Here is a 10,100-nt window from a genome sequence, read left to right on the forward strand (position 1 = left end):
CACCAGACACTAGGATATTAATTCACCTTTCAGCAGGACATTAACCTAAAACACAAGGCCAAATCTACACTGGAGTTGCTTACCAAGAAGACAATGAATTTTCCTGAGTGGTTACAGTTTTGATTAAAATCTGCTTGATAATCAATGGCAATACTTAAAAATGGTTGTATCTATGATCAACAACCAATTTGATCTTGAATAACTTTTTAAAGAATAATGGGCAAATATAGTACAATCCAGGTGTGCAAAGCTCTTAGAGACTTAGCCAGAAAGACTCACAGCTGTAATTACTGCCAAAGTTGATTCTAACATTTATTGTGTGAATACTTATGTAAATGCATATTTATGTATTTCATTTTCAATAAATGTGCAAACATTTCTAAAAACATGTTTTCACTTTGTCATTATGGGTTATTGTGTGTAGCTGGGTAAGATAAWWWWWTTTTAATCAATTTTGAATTCAGGCTGTAGCTCAACAAAATGTGGATTAAGTCAAGGGGTATGAATACGKTTTTTWAAAATCTCCATATACAAACTTATACATATGAACAACAACTTACAGACGCACATAAACAATGACTACATCTCATCTGTCCAGACCCACATGCTCACACCCCCATCCTTAGTAAGTACATTATTGTTTGCCACTTGGCCTTAATTGTATACATTTGTTTTTCTCGGTCGCCCATGCGATTTTTCCATTGTGTTAGTGATTGCGGATTGATTGAGTTCCATGTTTTTAGTACACGTTTTTTTCAAGTTGAGTGATGAGAAGAGAATCGTCCAGCCCATTTGGTATCTCACTACACCTCCATATGCCATGTCTTGAAATATGCAGAGAGACAGATTAAAAGTACATTTACATTGTAATATTCTGACAGGCAACTTTCTAGCTCCACCCACAACTTCCGGACTTTCTAGCATTCCCAGAAAGCATGGATTATTGAGTCATTATTATTTTGAAACTTAAGATATAACTCTGCCGTTGTGTTGTAGAATTTTTGGCTTTTGTCTCTTGTATAATAMATTCTATACATTAGTTTATACTGGATTAAGCGTACATTTTTATTAACTGTAATTTCATTAGTTAAGCTTCAACTTCTCCTCCATATTGTGCCAACATCAGTTCTTTTGAAGTCTTGGTTCCAATAGTTTATATATTTATCATATATTTATCTATCAAGGCACAAGGCAAGACCCAGATGTAGACACGGGAGGCAGATGGTTGGAGTCTTACAATGTTTAATAATCCAAAGGGGTAGGMAAGAGAATGGTCGTGGACAGGGAAAAAGGTAAAAACCAGATCAGAGTCCAGGAGGTACAGAGTGCCAGACAGGCTCATGGTCAAGGCAGGCAGAATGGTCAGGCAGGTGGGTACAGAGTCCAGAAACAAGCAAGGGTCAAAATCGGGAGGACTAGAAAAAGGAGAATAGCAAAAGGAGTACGGGGGAAAACACACTGGTTGATTTGACTAAACATACAAGACGAACTGGCACAGAGAGACAGGAAACACAGGGATAAATACACTGGGGAAAATAAGCGACACCTGGAGGGGGTAAAGACAATCACAGGAACAGGTGAAACAGATTAGGGTGTGACAATATCATTTTCTCACTCAAGTAAGATTCCCTCAAGGTTGCTCTGATGTCCAAAACATTTAAAAATGACATTTTGTGATATGTAACTTTTAAGTTGCATGTACAGTATTTTAAACTATCTACATTGGTCAGTCCAAAATTACTTTTTAATTCTATCATGGAAATAAATGTATTACCTGTTACCAAGTCATTTACGGTTTCTATGCCTTTAGTTTTCCATGTGGACCTATTTATCTGTGAATTCTGAAAAGCTGTCCAAGGATTGTTCCATGAGGTTGTGTTTTTAGGCACTGATATTGGTTCTTGTAGAATACGTTTAATTTTCTTCCATATTGTTGTAGTGTTTTTAATTATGAAGTTGTTAATGTTCTTAGCTTTATCCTTTGAAAATGCACATATACTTTCTGAAGGCACTGTATATCTACGGTGACCACGCCGACTGCCAGCTGAATGCAGCAATAGTGTGCGGCTGTTACAGAACTGCGGGGGAAAAGTGCCCAACAGGTGGGGCGAAGGACACTGTCTACCGGTGTGTTGTAGTTATAGCCGGCTACCGTTGTCAACCCCGCCTCGTCTTCTGTGGGGTTTATCGGCAGTTGGCATCCAACGTTATGGTTCATTACCACCAACTACAGTACTGGAGCGCAGTTGTGTTTCCATTGTGTTAGTGATTGCGGATTGATTGAGTTCCATGTTTTTAGTACACGTTTAGTACACCTGCCTCTCGCCTATGWACCGGAGTCATAGCTTAAAAATGTACTAATAGAAGTATAAAGAGGGGTTCCTGGAGATGCAGAAATGCCCACATGCAGGAACGCCCCGAATTGCAGGCTGCAGTTGCACCCTTCTCGAATACAGAAGCCACCAGTTACTGTTTGTTCATGATGGTAGCTAAACAAAGAAAGTGTATAGTTCATTTTCTGTTTGTTGGCTGCTGTAGTTATGCCTTTTGTTGTCGATTTTATCTAAGCTGTGTTGTGAGAATCTATAAGTATTCTATGATTAATCTTCATCAGGGCACTTTTGCTTGCTAACGTTACTGAGCAACATTGTAGCTGACATTTGCTAACTAACGTTAGCTAGCTAGCGCCTCCAAGCCAGCAATTTCATTCAGCACCACACCACCACGATGCACACCAGTGCCCCTGTCTGTCACCATCTAAGCGGCCTAATATTCAGAGCTTCAATTGCCAAATTGATTAGTCACAGGAATAAGGACTAGTAAAGCCAATGCAACGGCCTGTTTTACAAATGGTGGGCCTAACACATGGATGGGCAGTCATCAAATTCCATTGCAGGCCGACACGGTAGGCTATACGGTAGCCTGTCCAGACCAGCAGTCTTTTTTTGGTGCAGTCCAGACCGGCCTTGATTTCCACGTCCACTAATGTTGGTTTTTGGTCCGGTCTGGACCAGCCTTGATTTGACCCAAACATAGACTTCTATGTTTGGTTCAAATTTGGTGCGGTCTTGATTTCAACATTCACGGACATAGATTTTTGGTCTGGTCCGAGCCAAATCTGAACCAATCATAGACGGACCAGACCAAAAATCTATGTCCGTGAACGTTGAAATCAAGACCGCACCAAATTTGACTGCTTCTCCAATAGAAATCCCTGATCACACTTGTAGGCAGTGTCATGGTGGCGTTGGCTAGCTAAGCTCATGCGCAGAAATATATCATTAAGTCTAACGGTCGTCTCGCACCAAACTGCGCATGTGCAGGACGACAAATCAAAGGCACTTCTTCGATATCAAGTTGTTTTTGACAAAAATGAAAACTTCCGTTTGTCATTTTCACGATATTGGAGTAATAACATAATCAACTATTTAAGATATTGTCTCAAATCTAGTTTGTGCCTTTAGATTTCGATAAAATTAACAACTAAGGAAGAATTTTTCACTTTTCTCATTGACTTCTCATATTCCAAATCCCGGCTTGCTTGGTTTGGTCTGTTTCGCAAGGTTTAGAAACTCTGTGATAACACGGATCCCCAAGATATACTAGCCAGGACAAACATATTTTCACTATTGTATTAATATCATCAAAATGTACCTGATAAAGTAGAATCCTGTTGAAATATGATTTTAAAGTACCATTCCTAGAAATGAGGTAAAACGGATTGAAGTTTGCCTGCATTAAAGTCCCCGGCCACTAGGAGCGCTGCTTCTGGATGAGCATTTTCTTGTTTGCTTATGGCCTTATACAGCTCCTTGTGTGCGGTCTTAGTGCAAGCATCGGTTTGTGGTGGTAAATAGACGGTTACGAAAAATATAGATGAAAACTCTCTTGGTATATAGTGTGGTCTACATTTTATCAAGAGGTATTCTACATCAGGCGAGCAATACCTCAAGACCTCCTTCATATTAGACATTGCGCACCAGCTGACACACCCCCCCCCACCCCTCACCTTACCAGACGTAGCTGTTCTGTCCTGCTGATGCACGAAAACCCAGCCTACTGAATATTATCCATGTCGTCGTTCAGCCTTGACTATGTGAAACATAAGATATTACAGTTTTTAATGTCCCGTTGGTGGGATAGTCTCGAGCGGATAACATCCAGTTTATTTTCCAGTGATTGCACGTTGGCCAATAGAACGGATGGTAGAGGCGGGTTACACACTCACCAACTAATTCTCACAAGGCACCCTGATCTCTGCCCCCTGTATTTCCATCTTTTCCTCACGCGAATGATGGGGGTTTGGGCCTGGTCTCGGAGAAGTAGTATATCCTTCGCGTCAGACTCAGTAAAGAAAAAATCTTCATCCAGTTCGAGGTGAGTAATCGCTCTTCTGATATCAAGAAGCTCCTTTCATTCGTAAGAGATGGTAGCAGCAACATTATGTACAAAATAAGTTACAAACAATGCGAAATAGCACAGTTGGTTAGTAGCCCGTAAAACTAATTTTCCACTTTTATAAACGTGTTCAGCCAGCACAGAAGAAGCATGCTACACCTGAGGAAAGCTCAATTAATCCAACTGGCATTTGAGGGGGATCTTACAAKAATATTTTGGAGARAATGGAATGATTGATTACTCAGGAAGTTCCACATAGCATCCAGGAAGCTGCAACTCTTTTGAAAAGGTAAGATTGAAACCAAATCTAGCTGGTTGGTTTTTTATCAAAATCTTGCTTTGGTGTGTAGGGCGCTGTCCATGGGGCTGATAGAGCGCAGCGAGATTTCGTGGCATTGAACCTGTCACTTCTTGGTCAAAATAATTGTTTGATATTTTATGTTTATTGTGGTATTGCGTGATAATAGCAGAATTCATTATAATTCCAATGCAAGAACTCAAATGGCACCCGTGGATAGAGCTACTACATAATGGTATTTTTCATCATACAAATACACTGAACAAAAATATAAACACAGCATGCAACAATTTCATAGATTTGACTGAATTACAGTTCATATAAGGAAATTGAAATAAATTCATTAGGCCCTAATCCATGGATTTCACATAACTGGGAATACAGATATGCATCTAAAAAAAAGTTAGGGGCGTGGATGAAAACAAACTGTCAGTATCTGGTGTGACCACCATTTGTCTCATGCTGCTCAACACATCTCCTTCACACAGAGTTCATCAGGCTGTTGGTTATGGCCTTTGGAATGTTGTCCCATTCCTCTTCAATGGCTGTGCAAAGTTGCTGGATATTGGCGGGAACTGGAGYACTCTGTCGTACACGTCGATCCAGAGCATCCCAAACATGCTTAAAGGGTGACATGTCTGGTGAGTATGCAGGCCATGAAAGAAGTGGGACATTTTCAACTTCCAGGAATTGTGTACAGATCTTTGCGACACGGGGTCGTGCATTATCCTGCTGAAACACGTCACAATATCTCTGTACATTCAAATTGCCATTGATAAAATGCAATTGTGTTCATTGTCCGTAGTTTATGCAACACTGACATCAGCAAACCGCTCTACAACACAACGCCACACAGGCTGTCTGCCATCTGCCCGGTACAGTTGAAACCGCAATTCATCCGTGAAGAACACACTTCTCCAGCGTTCCAGTGGCCATCGAAGGTGAGCATTTGCCCATTGAAGTCGGTTACGACGCCAAACTGCAGTCAGGTCTAGACCCTGGTGAGGACAACGAGCATGCAGATGAGCTTCCCTGAAACGGTTTCTGATGGTTTGTGCAGAAATTCTTTGGTTGTGCAAACTCATAGTTTCATCAGCTATCCGGGTGGCTGGTCTCAGATGATCACGTTGGTGAAGAAGCCGGATGAAGGGGTCCTGGGCTGGTGTGGTTACACGTGGTCTGCGGTTGTGAGGCCTGTTGGACATACTACCACATTCTCAAAAACAACGTTATTTTAGAGAAATGAACAGCTCTGGTGGACATTCCTGCAGTCAGCATGSCAATTGCACGTCCCTCAAAATTTAGACATCTGTGGCATTGTGTTGTGTGACAAAACTGCACATTTTAGAGTGGCCTTTTATTGTCCCCAGCACAAGGTGCACCTGTGTAATGATCATGCTGTTTAATCGGCTTCTTGATATGCCACACCAGTCAGGTGGATAGATTATCTTGGAAAAAGAGAAATGCTCACTAATAGGGATGTAAACAAATTTGTGCAGGAAAGTCCACCAGAGCTGTTGCCAGAGAACTGAATGTTCATTTCTCTACCATAAGCCTCCAAAGTCTCCAACGTCATTTTAGAGAATTTGGCAGTGTATCCAACCGGTCTCACAACCGCATACCATGTGTATGGCGTCGTGTGGATGAGTGGTTTGCTKAMAAARGCATAAGCTAAGGACAACGAACACAATTGCATTTTATCAATGGCAATTTGAATGCACAGAAATACCGTGATGAGATCCTGAGGCCCATTGTTAGGACACATTTTTTAAAGATATCTGTGACCAATAGATGCATATGTGTATTCCCAGTCATGTGAAATCTATAGATTGGGGCCAAATGTATTCATTTAAATTGACTGATTTCCTCATATGAACTGTAACTCAGTAAAATATTAGATACTGTTGCATGTTACGTTGATATTTTTGTTCAGTATAGAAAAATAATTTAAAGTATTATTTGACTCAGGGAAATAGGTGTAATTCTACTATATTTCCAGTTGGTGGGGGTGCTGCACAAAACTTTTACAGCGCCAGCTTGGATCTCTCAAGTGGGACAAAAGCAATACTTCGTGAAATTAAATGCCATATTGGATAACTATAGGGACAATTGATAGTAAGGTTGCATAATAATTTCATTCTTACTGTTGAGTCACACCTAATGGCATGTGCTCTACATACATGATTCCTACTTGCCTACATGTGAAATGGGTTTTGTATTCTAGCAATGACTATACATAGTTAAAATTACATTTGAATACCATTCAGGTTAAATGGCAATTGAAGACTGTAACTTACTTGGCTTCAGTGGGTAAACAGTAAGAACTATGGGGACAAACTATTACAGGGATATACAGTGTATTCGGAAAGTATTCAGACAACTTGACTTTTTCCATATTTTGTTACGTTACAGCCTTATTCTAAAATGTATTAAATAAATGTTTTTCTTCATCAATCTACACACAATACATAAGTATTCAGACCCTTTGCTATGAGACTCGTAATTGAGCTCAGGTTTATTCTGTTTCCATTGATCATCCCTGTGATGTTTCTATAACTTGATTGGAGTCCACCTGTGGTAAATTCAATTGACTAGACATGATTTGGAAAGGCCCACACCTGTCAATATAAGGTCCCACAGTTGGCAGTGCATGTCAGAGCAAAAACCAAGACATAAGGTCAAAGGAATTGTCCGTAGAGCTCTGAGACAGGATTGTGTCGAGGTACAGATCTGGGGAAGGGTACCAAAAATTGTCTCCAGCTTTGAAGGTCCCCAAGAACACAGTTGCCTCCATCATTYTTAAATGGACGAAGTTTGGAACCACCAATACTCTTACTAGAGCTGGCCGCCCGGCCAAACGGAGCAATCGGGGGAGAAGTGCCTTGGTCAGGTAGGTAACCAAGAACCCAATGGTCACTGACAGAGCTCGAGAGTTGCTCTGTGGAGATGGGAGGACCTTCCAGAAGAACAACCATCTCTGATGAAACCAATATTGAATTCTTTGGCCTGAATGCCAAACGTCACTTCTGGAGGACACCTGGCACCATCCCTATGGTGAAGCCTGGGGGTAGCATCATGCTGTGGAAATGTTTTTCAGTGGTAGGGACTGGTAGACTAGTCAGGAACGAGGTAAAGATGAATGGAGCAAAGTACAGAGCGATCCTTGATGAAAACCTGCTCCAGAGCGCTCAGGACCTCAGACTGGGGCGAAGGTTCACCTTCCAACAGGACAACAACCCTAAGCCCACAGCCAAGACAACGCAGCAATGGCTTCAGGACAAGTCTCTGAATGTCCTTGAGTGGCCCAAGTGCCAAGCTTGTAGCGTCATACCCAAGAAGACTTGAGGCTGTAATCGCTGCCAAAGGTGCTTCAACATAGTACTGAGTAAAGGGTCTGAATACTTATGTAAATGTGATATTTCAGTTTTGTATTTTTTATACATTTGCAAAAATTTCAAAACCTGTTTTTGCTTTGTAATAATGGGGTATTGTGTGTAGATTGATGAAGGAAAAAAAACATTTCAAAATAAGGCTGTAACGTAACAAAATGTGGGAAAAATCAAGGGGTCTGAATACTTTCCGAATGCACTCTAGACACCTCTTCCTACCTACCTCTTCTATCCTCGGTGTGTGTTTCAAATCAAATCAAATGTATTTATAAAGCCCTTTTTACATCAGCAGATGTCATAACCAGCCTAAAACCCTAAACAGCAAGCAATGCAGATGTAGAAGCATGGTGGCTAGGAAAAACTCCCTAGAAATGCAGGAACCTAGGAAGGCACCTAGAGAGGAACCAGGCTCTGAGGGGTGGCCAGTCCTCTTCTTGGGCTCCTGAGTGGCGCAATGGTCTAATGCTTTACATCTCAGTGCTAGAGGCGTCACTACAGACACCCTGGTTCAAATCCAGGCTGTATCACAACTGGCTGTGATTGGAAGTCCCATAGGACGGTGGAAATTTGGCCCAGCGTTGTCTGGGTTTGGCCGGTGTAGGCCGGCATTGTAAATAAGAATTTATTCTTAACTGACTGGCCTTGTTAAATAAAGGTTCAATAAAAATGTTTTAAAAATTCTGGCTGTGCCGAGTGGAGATTATAAGAGTATATGACCATTTAGGCCAGCTTGTTCTTCAAGATGTTGAAACGTTCATAGATCACCAGCAGGGTCAAGTAATAATCACAGTGGTTGTTGAGAGTGCAATAGGTCAGTACCTCAGGAATAAATGTCAGTTGGCTTTTCATAGCCGAGCATTCAGAGGTCAAGACAGCAGGTGCGGTAGAGAGAGCGAGAGCGAGAGATGGAGAGTCGAAAACAGCAGGTAGCACGTCCGGTGAACAGGTCAAGGTTCCAGAGCCACAGTCAGAACAATTGAAACTGGAGCAGCAGCACGACCAGGTGAACTGGGGACAGCCAGGAGTCATCAGGCCAGGTAGTCCTGAGGCATGGTCCTAGGGCTCAAGTCCYCCGGGAGGAGAGGGAGAAAGGGAGAGTGAGGGAGAGAATTAGAGGGAGCATACTTCAATTTACAAAGGACACCAGATTAGACAGGATAATTACACCAGATATAACAGACTGACCCTTGCCCCCCTCACATAGGCCATTGCAGCATAGATACAGGAAGCTGAGACGGGAGGGGTCGAGGGACTTAATTTAACCTAAGATGCGTAATACACTAGTGCTAATTTCTTAATTCCTTCATCAGCCTCAAGTATAGAACAAATCTCAAGTATAGAACTGTAGACATTGAAGGCTAATTTCAAGAGCTCACAAATGAAATGTTTCAAAATAATAATAAATAGAAATACATAAATGTCTGAGATTATTTATTTTCTTCCTTTGCAAATCACAGAAATTTCTGAGTAAAGATTGGCTGCCTATGAAGCATCATTGTAATGAACCCCAGCAGTACTTTACCAATGTGTAATGTATTCAGACACAGAACAATGCAATAATACAGTATATAATCTAGTGATTATTCTGGATACAGGTGGCAGGAATGGAAATACAAGCATCTGACTTCAGGAAATAGAATAGATAAGAAACTMAAATATGTTGAGTTTATATTCTGCTTCAAGTTTTGAGAAAAATAAATGAGTAGAAAAAGCCCTGAAGCATTTTCTTTCCTCCCAATGAACTTTGACATCTGAGCCTTGAACCGTTTGACCAAGATCTTTAACTGTTTTGCCTGGACTATTCCAGCTGTCAATCCATTTGAAACACAAGTCGGTTTTGTGCGGGGTGACTGACCTCACATTCATTTTACATCCCATTTCTAAAACATTATGCACTCTGCCTACACCCTCTTAATTGCTACCAATTCTCCTGATGATATGAGATATGAACATCTGACAGCATGAAAGGGAAAAAGAGATATGAGGCTGACACTAAAATGAAACAAAAAATGTAA

This window comes from Salvelinus sp. IW2-2015, linkage group LG23, assembly GCF_002910315.2.
Source record: "Salvelinus sp. IW2-2015 linkage group LG23, ASM291031v2, whole genome shotgun sequence".
Classification (NCBI taxonomy): domain Eukaryota; kingdom Metazoa; phylum Chordata; class Actinopteri; order Salmoniformes; family Salmonidae; genus Salvelinus; species Salvelinus sp. IW2-2015.